The sequence below is a fragment of the Tasmannia lanceolata genome, unplaced genomic scaffold, assembly GCF_043159265.1.
Source record: "Tasmannia lanceolata isolate RefF3 unplaced genomic scaffold, GAP_Taslan_0.1 ptg000013l, whole genome shotgun sequence".
Lineage (NCBI taxonomy): Eukaryota > Viridiplantae > Streptophyta > Magnoliopsida > Canellales > Winteraceae > Tasmannia > Tasmannia lanceolata.
The window spans coordinates 46,778,265-46,799,010 of NW_027518690.1; the positions used below are offsets into that span (position 1 = coordinate 46,778,265).

Sequence of the window (20,746 nt, forward strand, 5' to 3'; positions counted from 1 at the left end):
TTGATAATTGCATTAACTCATATTGTCTTTTATTATTTAAACAGCTGTCAAAGCTTATTATATTCTAGAAAAATACAAGGTGCGTTCGTGCAATTATTAAAACAAAGTAGTTCCAATATCAGCAGTCTTCATATCTATACCCAAAAAGTGTCGAAAAACATATAAAGTAGGGACCCCTCTTCAATAGCCAAATAGAGTAATTAGCCATTTCCTCTAACAATATAGAGAAATGGGTAATTACTTCTGAAAGCTGACAGTCATTCCTCCTAAACAATGATATATAAATATAGATAATGCTTGGCCAGTTTAAACCCAAGGAAGAATGCAAGTTTTAAATAATACCCATAAGATAATGGAGTTAAAAGGCAGTCGGTCAAGCGCAAACTCTTCATCACTTGCCATGCATAGCAGCCTTTACCGCTTGGAGCTTGGAGCTTTGCACCACCCCTGAACAAAACAAAGAAAGGATGTATCAAAGTAAATTAAAAAAAACCCAACCACATCTATTGATTTAAGATAATTATGTGTGCATCAAATATAAAGAGAAAAAGAAACAAATTGAAGTCTACGCAACCAGTTCTTGAACCAAAAATGGTGTGAGAAGAAAGCTTTCCAAGTGCCCAAAGACATGAAAAGAACTTGAGCCTGCAGCCTCGAGCAGCCTCCAGTTAAGCGAAGAAGCTATAGCAAACAATAATCGATGACCACATAAGAAGAAATAGCAAGGAAAGTACTGAGCAGGTTCTTCACATGTCCACCAGCATTTTTGCCAACGAATTTCTGGGAATGCTCTTATATATATCAATGCTCCGAACAACCCATCATACAAAAAATGCTATTAACCACATACAAAAAGGAATAAACCATACAAATAGCAGCAACAGTAGCAGCTTCACAATATCATTAGCAGTGAGGCTGTGAAGGGATATACAACACGACAATAAGCATCACCAGGGGACTGTAGCACTTTCTGGTAATACGAATCAGCAAAATTTTCTCTCGAAGCTTCAGGTGATTGCGTTACTAAAATATGTCCCCATCACAAAAAATAATAGATTGGATGGTGTCGAAAGCTTCAAATTGGTCATTGGGCATGCTTTTGTTGATGAAGGAAGCCTGACTGGAGCTGTACAAAATAAATGTAGAGACAGAGAGACACACGCACAAGGGAGGAGTCAGACAGGATAATAAATGCCTATAAATTTTTTTTTACTAACAATCAAAGATATATATATTAGCCTGCAAGCTCTCCTGCAACAGCACAGCCATACATCTTAACAACCTATTTCTTTATCCCCCCAATTTACTCTTTAATAAGAAAATTGATCAGCATCTGTAAAGTCCCATTAATTCATAACTCAAATAAGCAGATACAGCAAATTATTTTTGAAAGAACCCACGTTAGGAGAAATCCAGCCCAGGTAACAGGGCTATCAGCTGTGCGGAATATATCCCATGAACTCAATCTCAAAAAAGGAAGTTCCGGCCAATGACACTAAATGAATCAGAAGTGGTACGAGAAATCAACAGTTCCTAAGAATGATCCATCTACTGTAGATAGACATCATTAAGAACGTGACGTTAGTTGTTGCCTATTAATTGCTGCCCACGTCATTCCAAGTGGATCACATCATCAATTGCTTGTGTGCCTCCACCTTCAAGAAATTAGACATCATTCTAGTCAGATTTTGCCCACATCTGATTCACCCACAAGAATTTTCCTCCTTGCCTCATCCTCAAAGAAACTCACAAAATACTAAAATAGTGCTTCTAAACCCATTTTAATGTTCTCTCCCAATCACAATAGGAACAGAATTCCCCAACACTCTCCAAGTCACAACAGAAGATGATAGAAGCTCACAAAATACTAAAATAGTGCTTCTAAACACATTTTAATGTTCTCTCCCAATCACAATAGGAACAGAATTCCCCAACACTCTCCAAGTCACACCAGAAGTATCATCAAACACCAAAAGTTAAGGTACATTAGACGAATATTCTCTTGTAAATAAATGGCATCTACCTGATAAATAGTACACATCCAAGAGCACTCCATATAGATCTCACGGTGAATGGAGTGATAAATCCATTCACGCTAGAAGCAAAGGCAATGTAGTAACCGAAATGGAGGTATTGTCAATGTAGCAATGAAACGATCCAAAGCAAATATGTAAGCATTTCTGGACCATCATAAAAAGGAAAAGGCAACACAAGGAATAAAAATAAACGTATAGCAGCCATGCACTATAACCAAATTCATGGGGTAATATAAAATGCAAAGAAGCTTTATCTCTGAGGTTTTTGCTCCGAGGGATCTTAACAAATTGAGAACCTGGTAGGATGTAGAGTAGAAAAACCGAACTCGTACAAACACGACCATACAGATTCTCTCAAGTAATGGATTGCGCTATCTTGAAAACTCGCCCAAAGGAGGTCACAAGGTTCCTAATTTTATGTTGGCAAGTACTAATTACCAAGTCAAAATAAATGATTGCTCATGGCTTTAAGTTACAATATATCAGCTACCGATGAAGATAGAAATGGAATATACATATGTGCTTCTATCGGGCCATATTTTGAGTCTTTGACACTATTTTTTATACATAAAAGAGAAAATGGGATGAATCCTTGAGACATCTGTGAAGATTAAATATCGGATTTTTATGGAAGGAGAAAATAAGCAGGTTGAGATGGCTTCAGTTCAGCCATACAATCTTTAATGCCAATAAAAACAATAAATGATATTTTTTATAGGTAAGATGGATTGAACCTCCCACCTCAACATTTGAGTAACAAAGCCTTAACCAACTGAGGTAGAGGCTCAACCTTAACAATAAATGATATTTTTACATGCCAATTTATCAGTTCATTCTGTCTATCAACCGAAAAATCTAGTCAGTAGAACTATCAATTCATTTCAAGACAGACATCGGCCACTATATAAAACATGAAATCACTTGATTAAAGAACACAAAGGATACAGTTGAAAATTTTTCGTACCTGACATACGAGATTACATCATTCAATTTGATGCAGAAATCAATAGCATAGGTCCTCGTCTCCGTTGAATGTGCAAGTGGATGCATGGCGTTGCTCAATTTATGCTGACGACCATTAGATCTAAATGGGTATAAAAGTAGGAACAACATGCAAACCAAAAAAGAGGCAAGAAAAAGAAGACACCACGCACGCAGGAGAGGGAGGGCCTGAGCAGATATAAAAAAAAGCCCGGAATAACCCTCCCTCACAACCAAAAAAGTAAACTTTATTAATAGTGACCGTCCCGCAAGCGCACCCGCAAAGACACAGACATACTACCTATATAACTTTACAATTGCCATATTAACAACGAATCTTTTCTTTTCTTTCACCTTGATCGACTAATAAAATCCTAACCATGTGTGCAAGTAATATAAAAACCCACAAATCATCACTTCCAACATACGGATCGACAGAAAAACACGTACGAAAAACCGTCACCATTTTTCAGCATCCCAGTGCATCATCCATAAAAGGAAGCCTTTCCTCTTTAGTAAATCTTTTTTTCCTCTTAGTAAATCTTACTCCTAATACAATAGAAAAGAATACGACTACGATCGTAGATGAACTCAAAATCCTTGCGACTGAAGAAAGTTGAAAATCCCTCTTCAGAAAAGCCGTAGGAAGAATCTGGAACTAGATAGCATAAAATCTCAGAACGATCTGAAATAAAAAAAATAGCAAAGAGAGAAAATCGTTAGAACATGAGGTAAAAATAGACAAAACACAGAAAAATACAGCAACAATATAGAAATAGATAGGATTCTTCACCTTTGGTAGGTAAACATGCTACAAGACGGGATATCAGTAGCTGCCTGTGCATCACTGCCCATCAAGAAATTAGCCATCTTCCTTGCTCAAATCTTCAACTTCTGTAGATTATCATTATGAAAGAGACAGCCTCATTAATTGTCTATGTGCCACTTCCCCTCAAAAAATAACCCATCATCCATCATCCTCGTCTGATTCGCCTAGAAGCACCTTTTTCCTTGCCTCATTGATAAAGAAATGCTAAAAAATAGGGGCTTCTAAACCCAATTTATTTTTTTTATCCCACTCACAATAGGAACAGAATATGCTAACTCCCCAGGTCATACTAAAAGAATCATCGCACTCCAATATAGCACTCTAAGGTACACTAGAAGCATGACATCTTATAAACAAATGTCTTCAACCTGATACCGTAGCATGCACCATTCAGAAAAAGTGTAGCTGCCACGCACCATTCCTAAAATCACGGGATTTTTTTACAATATTTGCTCCTCACCAAACGTATTGAGAACCTGGTAGACTGTAGGCAGGAAAAAAGAAATCGGATGCACATCCCAGCGTACGGATTTACTCAAGGAATGGATTGTGCTACCTTGAAAACTCACCCCAACAAAGTCACAGGGTTTCAAATTTGATGTTGTTATTGCTTACCATATCAGATTAAATGATTGCTCATAGCTTTAAGTTGCCAATATATCATCTATGTTGACCACGGCATATATCAGGTCACTCGTGTTGATAAAATCTGGTCAATAGAAGTACTGATTCATTTCATGTAAGAGGGTGATACCAAGACATCTGCCGCCGTATAAAATATGGACTCACCTGAGATCAGAACGCTAGAAGGATCCAATTGTCATACACAGAATCGCTGATCTCAGAACGCTAGAAGGATCCAATTGTCATACCCGGAATCGCCTGATCTCAGAACGCTAGAAGGATCCAGTTGCCATAACGGACGTTCAAAATTGCATCATTCAACTTGATGCTGACATGAAATCATGATCTCAGAACGCTAGAAGGATCCAATTGTCATACCCGGAATCGCCTGATCTCAGAAGACTAGAAGAATCCAATTGCCATAACCGACGACGTTCAAGATTGCATCATCCAACTTGATGCAGAAATTGGTAGCAGAGGTGCATGTTGCCATTGAACACGGGAGTAGATGAGCATCAGTTCTACAGGGGATATAAATGTAAGAACAACATTCAAACCAAAGACACAAGAAAAAGAAATACACCACGGGGCACAAGAGAGGGAGGGCCCTCCCTCACAACAAAAAAAATGGAAACTTCATTAAATATTGACCGGCCCCGCAAGCACACCTGCAAAGGCGCAATCTTACTACCTATGTGACTTTACATCCCCCGTATTTACATCCAATCTTTTCTTTTCTTTGTCCTTAATCGACAGCCCTAATCGAATCCTACCAAACATAATTGTGCAGGTAATATAAAAACCCACAAATCATCACTGCATCCAGAAGCAGCATTCAGAAAAGGAAGCCTTTTCTCTTCAACAAACCTACCATCGCACAGCATCATTGGCTCGAGTAACATTAAAAGAAGTCTTTGTGCTTCTGTATCTACTCTCGAGGGAATTGATGCATTATGTAGAACACCTACAGAAGAAAGTGATATAACATCTGTTTTGGAGCATGAACAGGAAAAAGCTTACAAGAACCGAGTATAACGAACGACCTAATAACAAAAACTAAAAACCAAATAGAGAACAAACAACATATTTACAGTTAATGGTCCTGATTGGTGTGTCTGTAGTGAAATAGCAGCTATGAAAGTAAAGATCTCCAGAATACTAGAATGAATACAGCCACAATTGTAGAAATAGGTGAAAAGAACTCCAAAATCTCTGCGTTGGAAGAAAGTTGAAAATCCTCCTCAAAAACCCCGTATGAAGAATCTGGAACTAGATGGGATAAAATCACAGAAACGATCTGAAATAAAAAAGAAGAGAGAAGGCAAAAGAAATATTAGACAGAAACTAAAAGTAAAAAATGGAAAAAGCACAAGGAAAACAAACAGCCGGTGGTAAAGAAATAGCTGAAAAGAGCTCTAAATTCCACACTATTGGAAAAAAGAAAAAAGATGGGAATCCACTTCACCAAACCTTCACAAACGATCTGTAATTAGATAAAAAAATAAGTCTCAAAAAGGATCTGCGGTAAAAAGAAGATCGAAGAGACAAAGGGCATATGGAAAAAATGGAAATCTAACAAAGCAATGATACAACCTCGATAGGTGAACCTACTCTCGAATGAAGTCATAGATTATGTTTGACACCTGAAGAATAAAAAAATATAACATCTATTTTGATGCCTAAATAAGAAAACGGGATTACAAAAAAGTCATACGAATGATCTGGTAACGAAAAATATAAACAAAATAGAGAACAAACAAAATATTTACATCTAAGGGTGGTTGATACATCCATCATAAAAAGAAGCGCTATGAAAGTAAAGATCTCCTAAAACACTAGAAAAGAATATGGCCACAATCGTAGACGAACTCAAAATCTCTGCGATTGAACAAAGTTTAAAATCCCTCTTCAGAAAACCCCGACGAAGAATCTGGAACTAGATAGCAAACATAAAAGCCCAGAACGATCTGAAATAAAAAAGAATATCAAATAGAGAAGGCATGCGAAAAAATCGACAGAACTTAAAACTAAAAATCAACAAAACACTAGAAAAAAAAAACAGTTACCAAAAAGAAATAGGTAGGATTCTTCACCTTTTGTAGCTAAACATGATGCAGGACGTGATGTGATATCTTCATCTTCTGCAGATAATCATTCTGAAAGTGGCCGCATCATTTAATTGCCTGTGTCACCGCCCATCATAAAGGTACCCATCATCCTTGTCAGATTTGCCCATAAACACCTTTCTACTTACCCCATCCTTGAAAAAGATCTCAAAATAGGGACTTCTAAACCCATTGTAATGTTTTATCCTATTCACAATAGGAAAAGAATGCCCCCAAACTCACCAAGTCATACTAAGAGAATCATCACACTCCAATAAGGTACAATAGATGCATAGTATCTTATACAACCTGATACATAGTACAAATATATCATAACACAAATATAAGATCCTTTTTTTTTTTGAAAGTTAACACAAATATAAGATCCTCATTATAAATCTTACATTATTGCTCCTTTCACGGTAAAAGCAAAGGCACGTAGTAAAGGAAATGGTCAAATTTTGGGTATCGTCAGTGTAGCAATGAAACATACCAAATATGTGCAATTCTCAACCGTCATGCAAAGGAATAGGCAAATACAATGAACGATATGAAGATTGTAGCTGCCAAGAACTACTCCTGAAATCATGGGATTTTTCTTTTAGAATATACCAAGATTTATTGGAGGCTTCTGCTCCCCACCAAACGTATTGAAAACCCGGTAGACTGTAGGCAGGAAAAAAAGAACACAGATGCATGTCCGAGCATATGGATTCACTCAACGAATGGATTGCGCTGCCTTGAAAACTTGCCAAACAAAGTCGCAACGTTTTTAATTTCATATTGGTAATTATCAAGTTCAATACTTGCTCATGGCTTTATGTTGCCAATGTATCAGCTATTGGTTTAGATATAAGACGTCTGTGCAGCTTAAATATTGAATTTCTTTGGAGTGAGAATATAGGTTGATTGGTTGAGGTGGTTTCAGTTCAACCAAAGGATTTTTATTAGCGAGTAAAAACAATAACTGACATTTAGTGGCCAAATTATCAGCTCATTCGGGTTGTTGATAAAATCTGGTCAATATAAGTACCGATTCAAATTTTTTTTTTTTTTGAGGGCGATACCGAGACATTTGCCACTACATAAAGCCCCACTTTATCTCAGAACACTAAAAGGATACAATTGCCATACCTGAAGTTTAAGATTGCATCGTTCAATTTGACGCAGAAATTGGTAACAGAGGTGCTTGTTGCCGTTGAATGCGGGAGTGGATGAGTTGCGTTGCTAATTTTATGCAGACAGGTATTAGTTCTACGAGGCATATAAATGTAAGAACAACATGCAAACCATAAAAGGGACAAGAAAAAGAAGACAGCATGCACGCAGGAGAGGGAGGGCCCGAGCAGAAAGAAAAAGGAATGCCCGGATAACGCCCTCCCTCACAAAAAAAAAAGGGAAATTTTATTAATAGTGACCGGCCCGCAAGCGCACCCGCAAAGGCACAGCCATACTACCTATATGACTATACAATCCCCGTATTTACATCTAATCTTTTCTTTTCTAGACAACCCTAATCAAATCTTACCAAACATGATTGTGCAAGTACACTTCTAACATACAGATCTATAAAAACCGAAACACTTCACCATCGTTCAGCATCCCGATGCAGCATTCAGAAAAAAGAATGCCTTTCTTCTTCAGCCAATCTACCATCCCATCCTGAGTCAAGTATCATTAAAAGAAGCCTTTGCTCTTCAGCCAATATACAATCACACGGCATCCTGACTCGCACATCATTGAAAGAAGTCTTTGTTCTTCTGAATCTACTCTCGATGGAATTGATGCACTACGTAAAACACCTGCAGAAGTGATATAACATCTATTTTAGAGAAGAAACAGGAACTAGATAGCAAACATAAAAGCCCAGAACGATCTGAAATAAAAAAGAAAATCGAATAGAGAAGGCATACAAAAATATTGACAGAACTTAAAAATAAAATCAACAGAACACTAGAAAAAAAATACAGTTACGAAAAAGAAATAGATAGGATTCTTCACCTTTTGTAGATAAACATGTTGCAGGATGTGATGTGATATCTTCATCTTCTGCAGATAATCATTCTGAAAGAGGCCACATCGTTTAATTGCCAGTGTCACCGCCCATCATAAATGTACCCATCATCCTTGTCTGATTTGCCCATAAACACCTTTCTACTCGCCCCATCCTTCAAGAAACTCTCAAAATAGGGACTTCTAAGCCCATTTTAATGTTTTATCCTATTCACAATAGAAACATAATGCCCCCGGACTCACCAAGTCATACTAAAAGAATCATCACACTCCAATAAGATACACTAGATGCATTGTATCTTATAAACAAATGGCTTCAATCCGAAACATAGTACAAACATATCATTCAAAAAATACATTATAAAAATATAAGATCCTCCTTATTATATATTTTACGGTATTGCTCCTTTCATGGTAAAAGCAAAGGCACGTAGTAAAGGAAATGGCCAAAATTTGGGTATCATGAAACATATCTAATATGTGCAATTCTCAACCATCATGCTAACAAAATGAACAATATGAAGAGTGTAGCTGCCATTCTGCCAAGAACTACTCCTAAAACCATAAGATTTTTTTTTTCAAATATAGCAAGATTTATTGGAGGCTTTTCCTCCCCACAAAACGTATTGAAAATCCAGGGTAGACTGTAGGCAGGAAAAAAATAAAAGAACACAGATTGCGCTCCCTTGAAAACTTGCCCAAACAAAGTCGCAACGTTTCTAATTTCATATTGGTAATTATCATGTTCAATGCTTGTTCAAGGCTTTAAGTTGCCAATGTATCAGCTATTGGATAAGATATAAGACACCTGCGCAGCTTAAATATTGAATTTCTTTGGAGTGAGAATATAGGTTGATTGGTTGAGGTGGTTTCAGTTCAACCATAGGATTTTTATTAGCGAGTAAAAAAAAAAAACTGACTACTGGCCAATTAATCAGCTCATTCAGGTTGATAAAATCTGGTCAATAGAAGTACCGATTCAAAATTTTTATTGTTTTTTGGAGGGTGATAGCGAGACATTTGCCACCATAAAGCATTATTTCACTTGATCTAAGAAGGCTAAAAGGATACAATTGCCATACCTGAAGTTTAAGATTGCATCGTTCAATTTGAAGCTGAAATTGGTAACAGAGGTGCTTGTTGCCATTGAATGCGGGAGTGGATTAGTGGCGTCGCTAATTTCATGCAGACAGGTATTAGTTCTACGAGCCATATAAATGTAAGAACAGCATGCAAACCATAAAAGAGACAAGAAAAATAAAGACACCATGCACGCAGGAGAGGGAGGGCCCGAGCAGAAAGAAAAAAAATTGCTCGGAAAAAAGCCCTCCCTCACAACAAAAAAAAGAAATTTTATTAATAGTGACCGGCCCGCAAGCACACCCGCAAAGGCACAGCCATACTTACCAATACGACTTTACAATCCCCGTATTTACATCTAATCTTTTCTTTTCTAGACAACCCTAATCAAACCCTACCAAACATGATTGTGCAAGTTCACTTCTAACGTACAGATCTATAAAATCCGAAACACTTCACCATCGTTCAGCATCCCAATGTAGCATTCAGAAAAAGAAGCCTTTCTTCTTCAGCCAATCTACCATGCCATCCTGACTCAAGTATCATTAAAAGAAGCCTTCGCTCTTTCAGCCAATCTACCATCGCACGGCATCCTGACTCAAGCATCATTAAAAGAAGCCTTTGCTCTTCTGAATCTACTCTCGATGGAATTGATGCACTACGTAAAACACCTGCTGAAGTGATATAACATCTATTTTAGAGAAGAAACAGGAATAGGATTACAAGAACTGAATATTTTTTTTTGAAATGGCACAATATATTAGATTAGAACGGAACCGAGATGGTCCACCAATTACAAAGACGCAAATAAAAATAGAGGAAAGTAATAGAATAACAATATATCTCAAGGCGGAAGATCGTCAAACCACTCCAAGTACTACCTATTCACACCAGACTTTGCCAAAGCATCTGCTTCTTCATTAGCTGTTCTTCGGATATGAAGAAAGGAGATCGATGAATTAGCCACCCAGTCAGCAATTTCATCAAAAAAACTAAGAAATCTCCAAGGAGGATGAGCTAGACCCGCAAGCCATCTAACAACATTTGAGGAGTCCCCTTCCATTATCACCTTATCTAGCATAGTTCTTTCCACATGGAGAATACCGTAGTAAGCTGCTTCACTTCAGCCTCCGAAGAATCAGATATTCCATTTGGACCAGAAAAGGCCCACTTCACAGCACCATCATGATCTCTCAACAGCCCTCCAAAACCTGAGGCACCAGGGTTCCCAAAAGATGCCCCATCCACATTTAACTTACAGAATCCCTCAGGAGGCTGAGCCCATTTTTGAACAACCTTGGACCTACACACCCCTTCCTTACAGATTGTTTCCCACCTCTCCCATAAATCATAGGCTGACACGAATCTAAACAATGAAGTACTCTTAGCCCATTGAATAGAAAGAGCAATGATTTTCTGGAAAATAGAGAAAGCAGAACTGGCTTTTCCTTCAAATACTCTTCCATTTCTTTCCTTCCAAACTGACCACCAAAGAGCTAGAAGGCAAATTCTCCATAATGTCTTTCATTTCTTCTTCCAAGGAACAAAGTCCCAACTTTCCAATTGAAGGGGAATCGACTGAGGAAAGACCCAATTAATGCCAAACCTTGCCAAAATTAAACCCCATATTTGCTTTACTATTTTACAATGGAGGGGAACAAATGGTCTATAAATTCACCGTCCTCTAAGCAGAGAGGGCAATGATCAATAAGGAAGAGACCTCTTTTCCTCAAGAACTCGATAGTTTGAATTCGCCCACTGCAAACAGACCAACCAAAGAAGATCACTCTGGGGGGCACTGAAAGGACCATACCTTAGCCACCCAAGAATCTTCCCCTTCCGGAACCAGCTTAGAGTAAGCCGATTTGACAGAGAAAAAATCGGAAGAGTTCCACATCCAAATCATTTTGTCCTCACCTGACTTCTTTATATAGCACTTCTCAATGATCTCAAACAATGCAGAGAGAGCCTCTAATTCTCTGTCAAAAAAGTTTCTTCTGAATTTCGGGCACCAAACCACTTTGTTATCCACCCTTTCAAAGCACTCACCCACCATAGCATCCTTATCCGCAGCAACCCTCATTAACTCCGGGAAAAGGATCTCCAAAGCTTCATTTGCACACCAAACATCTCTCCAAAATTTGATACGATTACCATAATACACTTTAAATCGGCAACCCTTTCTAAACTCAGATCTTAGTTTCAAAATATCCCTCCAAATAGTCAGGCCTTTTCTTTCATAGATATCATCTGATTCCCAAGTGCCACTAAGAACCCCGTACTTACTTCCTATAACTCTAGCCCACAAAGCCGAGCGCTCCTCCCCAAAGCGCCAAAGCCATTTGCTCAACAAAGCTGCATTGAAGCCTTTAATTCTCCTAATGCCCAGACCACCCTTCCTGATTGGTACACAAACCTTCTCCCAGTTAGTCAAAGGGATAACCCTCTTCTCACTCGAACCCGCCCACAGGAATCTTCTTTGAATCTTTTCAATCCTCAATTCAACACTAACTGGACATTTAAAGAGAGATAGAAAATATACAGGGAGATTTGCCAGAACCGCCTTTATTAGAGTCAATCTGCCTCCTTTGGACACTAGTCTTCTCTTCCAGGAATCCAATCTTTTTTCAAGTCTTGCTACAATAGGTTCCCACAAAATTTTACTTGGTCTCCCTACTCCCAAAGGCAAACCCAGGTAAGAAGAAGGAAGAGATTCTACTTTGCAACCCAAGGAAGCAGCACACTCTTCTGCATCAGTTGAAGACATGTTGAGAGCGAATAAACTTGATTTTGAAAAGTTAGACCTCTGACCTGTAATCAGCTCATAGCATCTGAGGGTTGCTTTAAGATTCTTAACTTGAGCAAAGTCCGGCTCACAAAAAATCAACGTATCATCAGCGAATTGAAGGATCGACACCTCTACCTTATTTCTTCCAATTCTGAAACCTTCAATCAAACCCTTTTCACAGCTTTTCTGAACTAACTTGCTAAGAGTTTCTGCCAAGATCACAAAGAGAAAGGGAGACAAAGGATCACCTTGTCTCAACCCTCTAGACGATTGAAAAAAACCTTTAGACGTACCGTTGATCAATATAGAAAACCTGGCAGAAGAAACACAGCGTCGAATCCAACCTCTCCAAACATTCCCAAGACCCATTCTGCCAAGAAGATAGTCCAAACAATTCCACTCAACCCTGTCAAAGGCCTTCTCCATATCTAATTTACAGACCACCCCTTTTTCTCCATTTCTGCGATAGTAGTCAATGGCTTCATTGGCAACGAGGGAACAATCCAAGATTTGCCTCTTGTCCACAAAAGCACTTTAACTATTAGAAATTAGCAAAGGGAGCACCAATTTGATTCTATTTGCCAATACCTTCGCCAGAACCTTGTAAAGACAACCTACAAGGCTGATTGGTCGAAAGTCTGTAATTTTCGAAGCTCCTTCCTTCTTGGGAATTAGGGTTATAAAGGTAGCTCCTGTTCCTTTATCCAGATGCAACCCCTCGTGAAACTCTTTGAAGAATTTAAGAATATCACTCTTTACTGCCGACCAACAGACTTGGAAAAAAGCCAAACAAAAACCATCAGGCCCAGGAGCCTTATCTCTTGGCAGAGAGAAAAGAGCCTTTTCAATCTCCTCTTCCCCAAAAGGAACTTCCAATTTAGAGCTATCTTCTAGGGATAAGCTGCTAAAGGCTACATCCTCCGGAATAGGGCGGGATAAATCCTCTAAAGAATAAAGATTTGAATAAAATTCAATAATAGCAGAGGAAATGCCCTCCTTTGTGGACACCATTTGGCCTCCTTCGTTAATCACCACAATTTTATTCCTCCTTCTCCTGGCACTAGCTATAGCATGAAAATACGCCTTGTTCTTGTCCCCTTCAGCCAACCATCTTACTCTGGACTTTTGTTTCCAGGAGATTTCCTCATGCAACAAAATGGCCTGATATTCTTGCTTGATTTTGCCCAACTCTTCACGCTCCTCAATCCTCCCCAGACCGCTATCTTCTAACACAACCAGCTCAGATAATCTAGACTCCAACCCTTTTTTCTTAGCAAGCACATGTTCTTTCTGAACTTTAGCCCACTCCCTCACCTTATTCTTCACAAACCTTAATTTCTTTCCAATAACTCCATCAGCTAGCCCTTCAAAGGAACGCAATCCCCACCATTCACCCAGAGTTTCCTCCATTTTTAGAATTTCTAACCATGGTATGTCAAATCTGAAAGGGCTGGGGCCCCAAAACTCCCAACTAGGGTCAAGTAAAATGGGGCAATGGTCCGAAACTGAATGGAGTAGAGCCTTTTGAAAAACATCCGGGACCATCTCCATCCACTCGGAAGAAATAAAAAATCTATCAATCCGACTTCTACTTTCGCCTTTTGCCCAAGTGAAAGCTCTTCTAGACATAGGGAGATCAATTAATTCATTCTCTGCAATAAAGTCAATAAAAAGTTGCATGTTTTGGGATACTCTGGAACACCCAATCCTCTCCTCCACAGCCCTGATTTCATTGAAGTCCCCTCCCACACACCAGGGAAACTAACAGAAGCTTCACACCCTTCCTATTTCTTCCCAAAATTCCAACTTAGCCTCCCTAGAACACGGCCCATAGACTCCAGAATAGAGCCAATGAGAGTCATCCTCTAACTTTTTAAAAGCTACAGAGAGAGAGAGAGAAGTTACCCTTCCACATTCACCAGCTTCCAGGCGCTCCCATTCCAGGCCACTAATATACCACCAGAAGCCCCTTGAGAAGGAATAAAATCAAAATCCCACTCCTCCCTAAAACCCAAACCCCTAAAGACCCCTCTAGAAATCAATTCCAGTTTGGTTTCTTGCAGACACATTAGATCCGGCTTAGAACTATTAATCAACTCCTTTACTTGCAATCTCTTCCCCTGCGACCCTAACCCATTAGAATTCCATGATACTATCTTCATTGGACGGAAGGCTTAGGCGAACTCCTCCCCTTACGACCCCCAGTGACCCTTCCTCCCACCTCACAACAATGCCCATCCTCATTCGACCCTCCGTCATAGTTAATCCCTGATTCTAATCTTCTCAACTCCCTTTCCTTCTTTTTGGCTGATTCCGCTGCTCTCCTGGCGGCCTCAACAACTACTAAATCCTTTACTTCTGCGGCCCTAATTTGAGCCTTCAAATTTTCCTCCCCTCGAGAAGCCACCACACCCAAACTGCTGAAAACCCCATAAGTATGATTGACAGATTCATCCAGCCCCCAAAGGCTTGGAGGCTTACTCCCCTCCCCTTTCCAGAGCTCCCTACCGCACCTCTTACTAACCCCAGAGACAAGGCTTAGAAGTCTTGACAATCTGCCTTCCTGGTCACACACTCTTACCACTCTTGGCCCGCCCCTCCCTACTACTGAAGAAACCAAAAAAATCTGCTAGGGCATTGACGATCCCAGAAATATGCTCCAATGATACTCTCATCAAATTATCAACAGAGATTTTCATAATTGGGCCATCTTTTACGGCTTTCACAGAGAAAGTGCACATACTACTCTTTTTATGCCTTGACCTGGCCTGGATAAGAGCCTCCGCACAGAGAGGCAAATGACCAGGCTCACCATCCCGGGCATCACCAATTCACCACCCCCGATTGGATCAGACCCTCTGAAAGAATTCTCCCCCCTCCCTCTCTGTCTTCCTCAACAACTGGACTCCAATTAGGATTAAGATCCTCTTCCTCATAGGTCAAGTTTAAAGCAATTCCAGTAACTCTTCTACTCCATTTCCTTATGGCCGCAGAGCTTCTCCCCCTATAAGGCTCAGCAGCCTCGTCTCTGGCCTCCATCTGAGAAACAGAACCAGTCAAAGGGAGGGGGTAACAATTCCAAGAACTAGCGTTGACAAGGCTTAAGAGCTAATCAGAATTTGCATTTGAGGACCCACTAGCTTGAAGTTGTTGAAGGACCGGATAAAAATCATATCCGTCGGATGCTAAGCTAATTTCTTCAATTTGGTCATTAGAAGCCTCACTCGAGTCCGAGGCCCAGTGGTTACACAACCCCACTGGACTCCTAACTGGAGAGGGCCAAGCCCACATTGGATTAAGGAGGCCCACCAACTGAGAATCCGAAGGACAATCATCAAAAGACGAAAAATTTCTATCCATTACTGATGTAGGGTCCACCACCATCTCCTCGATAGGACAGCCTCCATGCAAGCTACGACACCTGTATCCACAGGGGGACCCACAGTTTTGAAATTCAAAAAGACTGCCAGGTGGTAGATTGCTATCGTGATCCCTTTGATGCGCATGATAGCAGCCACCACTAACATGCACCTCCTCCTCATCTTCTCCGTCGACCTCGGGAACGAGCGCAGAGCCACCGTTTTCCACACCAACCGCCATTAATTCTTCCTCTATGTTTTGAATGGATTCATTAAGACTATTTCCTTCATCACAACTACCCAAAAAATCACTACCCTCTAAAGAATTCTCTTCTGAGATGCTGCTATAAATCTCTTCCACTTCTCTTTTTGCTTTAACCCATTTGATCGCACCCCGGAGGAAGACTTGAAAGGCGATCTCTTTGTCCACGATTCCTTCCGTACAAATAAGCATTCTTGCTACAGAGTACCCAAATCCCGCCATACATGACTCATCCAACTCTATCACCTTTCCAATCCTCTCCCCAATTTTTGCAAAGTTCTCTTCACTCCAAGCCTCAGGCGGAACCCCACAGATAGACCACCACTGTGAACTTTGGTCCCCTTTAAATTTTTCCAACCACGGACAAATTTCACAAAAAGGAGAGTTGATGGCTTTCTTCCAGTTTTCCATAGAGCTTTTTCTGTCTACCCAAGCCTGAAGGATAATCAAAATCTCCAGGGCAGCTATCTTATACACCACAACCTTTCCAGCACCACCACTTCTTTTAGAGAGCCAGACCTCCATAGCAGGAAGATCCCCAGACCACCCAGGGCTGATAGATCCCCAAAAACCCAGATCCGCATTGCTAATGGATTTTAAGGGGATAACCTCTAAGTTGATGGCTATTCCTTCAGAAGTTAGGGACTCGAGCACCCCCTGACTTATTCCAGCAGCTCTTTCCTCCACCAGATCTTCCCCTGGCCTCAGGATTTTTTGCTGAAAAGGAAAATTGAAATCCCTTCCAAACCAGACCTTTTTACATTCCCAGCACTCCATTCGTTTTTTAAAATTCCTAAAACCACACCTACAACACCTCCAATCCCCAAAACCACCTTCAACCCTTCTTCTAGCCACTCTGCCAAACCTTTTAGCTTTCTTCCCTTTGAAGGTTACCCACCTTTGCTCCTGCCTTGTCCTAATAGTAGCCTCATCCAGCGTACTATTTGCTCCAACCCTTCCAACCCCCAAAGGGATACAGTTGGCTCCACTTGCTAATCCAGGAGGGCATCCAGAGAGGTCTGTTCTTCCCACCGGAACTGCGTTAGCCCCACTTGCGAAGGCAGGAGGGATCCAGAGACCACCTCTCAGTTCTCTCATGTTTTTTCTGATAGTACAAGAACTGAATATTACGAACTATTATGTAAGGACAAATAAAAAAATAGAGAATAAACAACATACTTACAGTTAATGGGTCATGAAAGATAAGATCTATATAACACTGAAATAAAATCTTGAACCAGATAGGATAAAATCTCAGAAAAAAATCTGAAATAAACAAGAAGATCAAAAATAGAAGGTATAAGAAAATTCAACAGAGCCGAAAAGTTAAAAATATACAGAAGAATGATGCCAACATAGAATCTAGTCTAAAATAAGTGGGTCCAACCCTCTGAAGTCAATCAAAATAAGAAAACCATGACAAACAAAAGTTAAACAATAACAATGCCAATCAAATTGTCACAAATATAGAGTTGCCAAGATATAAATCAGGCAACCAACATAGACTTGACATAAAATTGTCACAAATATAGAGTTTGCCAAGATATAAATCAGGCAACCAACATAGACTTGACACGACATGGAATGGGGTTAGTACTCAAGAAGAAGAACTAGCCTTTGATCAGGCAACCAACATCCTCGGTTCTAAGTCTTCGATCGTCCATCTAACAACAAGTGGTTAGTACTCAACAAGAAGAAGAACAAACCCCAAATTCGCACCAACTGCTGAACATAACAAGCAATAACACGAAACAAATAAAAGAAACCCCAAACACGACATGGAATGGGGCTTACAACACATAACAACCAACAACACATAACAAATAAAAGAAGCCCCAAACACGACATGGAATGGGGCTTACAACACATTAAACGCAATATCACGCAAAGTAAGAACAAACGGAAGGAAATCGACATCGACAGTAGGATGGTTACCTGCAAAAGAATAAATCAAACAAATCATGACTTAATAAATTCTGAGTAACTAATACATTAAACTCAAATTCTGTGTTAAAAAAATCAGAAATGTGAATCTCATTACCATAAACCACTAAACCCCTAAAAACACCGAGTTGCACTAAAAAAGTTAAAAAAAAAAATTCATATCAAATTCCGGTCAGGTTGAGCTTTTGCTGAAAAACCATATCAAACAAGCAAAAAATTACAAAAAAATCTAAAAATATGTAAAAAGAAAAAACCAACACATGGAGAGAAAGATAGAGGGAGGGAGAGAGAGGAAGTTTGAATAAAAAAATCCATAAAAACAACCAAAACCCCCAATAAAAAAATCCCTAAATCTAGAAAAAACCAACAAACCTATAGCTTGGATTATCGGTTCTTAGACTCGGAAAAGAAGGAGAAATGAAACTTTATTTCAATTTTATGAAACCCGAAATAGGGTTTCTGTAAATATTCTCAAATAGGGTTTCTCAAAAACAAGAAATAGGATTTCTCAAATCAATTTTACAGAGCTATTTATAGAAACCCTATTTCAGATTTACTAAATCAGGTTTATAGAAACCCTATTTCAGATTGGAGAAGATGAGCACAAGGGTTTAAAAATAAATGAAAGAATGGGGAAGAGAGACAAGAAACAAAGAAGAGAAAGTGAGAGGACGTACCGTGAGCGAGGTTGGAGATGACCCGAGGTCGGAGACGAGGCGAGGTCGGAGATAAGGCTTTTTCGCCACAGTGGGAGGATGGAGACGAAGAAGTTGTTTGTGTCTCTTTTTTTTTTCTCCACACACAGCTACGATCGAGGAAACTTGAGAGAAAGTAGGGTTTTCCGATAGTTTGGGTCGTAAATGGGATGGGAGAAAAGTCGCGGAAAAGACTTTTCCGCGTCATTTATTTCATTTTCCACGTTTGATAAAATAGTTTCCGAGGAAACTAAAAGAACACCAAAAATATCTGTTTCCGCGGAAAAAAAACAGGGGTTTCCCCGGAAACCCAACGGGAAAGAAAACAACTGAACACAGCAACAATCTGAAATCCCCACGATTGAAAAGAAATAGTTAAAGAATCTCGAAGAGAGACAGGGTATAAGGAGAAACTGAAGAAAACCTAACAAAACAAGAACACAACCAAGATTGGTGAAAAGCACTCCAAAATCCCCACGATTGAAAAGAAAAGATGAAAAGCCTTCCACAAAAAAAAAAAAGTATCAGAAACAATCTGAAATAAAAAGAATATAAAAAATAGACTGCAGATAAGAGAAAATCAAAGAAAACCCAACAAAGAGTAAAATTTTCCCAAACACGACCCTTGTAAATAAGGCAAAAGAATTCCGAAATCCTCAAGATTGAAAACAAATGAAAAGCCCTAAAAAAAATCAGAAACTATCTAAAATCGAAAAGAATATTGAAATCACAGATAAGAAATAAGAGTAGATCAGAGGAAACCAGACCAAAACATCAATAATCCCCAAAACATTAGAGAAGAATAGGGATTACAAAAGGTATAAGAATAAATCGAAGAAAAAGTAACAAAAACAGAAGGCTAGGGTTTGGAAGACAGATAAGAAATGAGAGGAAATCAAAGGGAAAACTAACCAAAAAGTAGAGCTGCAACTTGGGTCAGGCGGGTCGGGTTTTGGAGAACCCAACCCTACCTAAGAAATATCTCGGGTCGGGTCGGGTTTTTTTTCGGAAAACCCACGATTCCCAAACCCGTCCCTACCCATGATAAATCTCGGGTCAGGACGGGTTTTTTCACGTTGACGCAATTTTTTAAGGAAAATTCTTGTTTGGCAACGCAACTCAACTCATAGAAGTAGAAATTACACTCACCGTACACTTGAATCAAACAAGGATGTAATTACACTCGCATTACACTTGAATTAAACAATGCTGTAATCAAACAATGTTGTAATTACAATCAAACAATGCTGAATCAAACACTTGAATCAACTCAACTCATAAAAGCAGAAATTACACTCACATACAATCACAGTGGGTGCATGGGTTTTCACTTTTAACTTTTAACTAACAATAGAAAAAAATGTACATACTATAACTTATGTAACTCGGGTCGGATCGGGTCGGGCCCCTTCAAACCCGGCTCGACCCGAGATTCATGCGGGCTTTTGAATGCTCAACCCGGCTCGACCCGAAACCTATGAAACCTGAACCCAACCCAGGCTATTTTCGGGTCGGGTCGATGCGGGTCGGGTAAAACCCGGCTCGAGTTGCAGCCGGCAGCCCTACCAAAAAGCGAAAAATCCAATAACGCTAGAAAAAAGAATACAAAAGATATGTAGATAAGAAGATTAAATCGAAGGAAACCTACCGAAACTAAAAATCTAGGGTTTATTGATCCTCTAACGATGTAAATACGAGACCTTTGGGGATTATATAGGTGGACTTCAGCTTGAGGAGTTATTTTTATTTCATACGGAGGTGGTTTAAGATCAACGATGTGTATGTAATCTTAATGAACGGCTGGGAACTGCTTAAAACTCGCCATTGTAAAGTTGTAAGCGAACGGTAAACACAAACTTTCATTGAAATTTCAATGGAAATAATTTCTTTTTTCTAAGAAAGAAAACTAGCTAGTCATATCTAGGGGTGCAACTCGGGTCGGGCTCAAGCTGGACCCGACCGGTTCAACCCGATGTTTGGCTCGGGTTGGGTTCTCATTTTCTTGGGTTTTACTCTGGCTGGAATTTTTT

At 39.5% G+C, this 20,746-nt stretch overlaps 1 long non-coding RNA gene across 9 annotated transcripts; it reads right to left on the bottom strand.

The window, feature by feature from the left end:
- Positions 1-68: 68 nt before the first annotated feature.
- LOC143890326 (uncharacterized) lies at positions 69-20,422 on the bottom strand. 9 transcript variants are annotated; one of them, XR_013255165.1, is made up of 7 exons: positions 18,699-19,639; positions 8,577-10,339; positions 6,564-8,377; positions 4,636-5,767; positions 3,811-4,555; positions 3,001-3,702; positions 69-1,126 (listed from the first exon to the last, which is right to left on the bottom strand). It is a non-coding gene; the product is annotated as an uncharacterized LOC143890326 (long non-coding RNA). The 9 variants fall into 9 exon arrangements; XR_013255167.1 differs by lacking the exon at positions 69-1,126 and adding an exon at positions 20,365-20,422 and having other exon boundaries at positions 2,940-3,702; positions 18,699-19,062; XR_013255171.1 differs by lacking the exon at positions 69-1,126 and having other exon boundaries at positions 2,940-3,702; positions 8,577-8,795; positions 9,671-10,339; positions 18,699-19,640.
- Between the last annotated feature and the right edge of the window lie 324 nt (positions 20,423-20,746).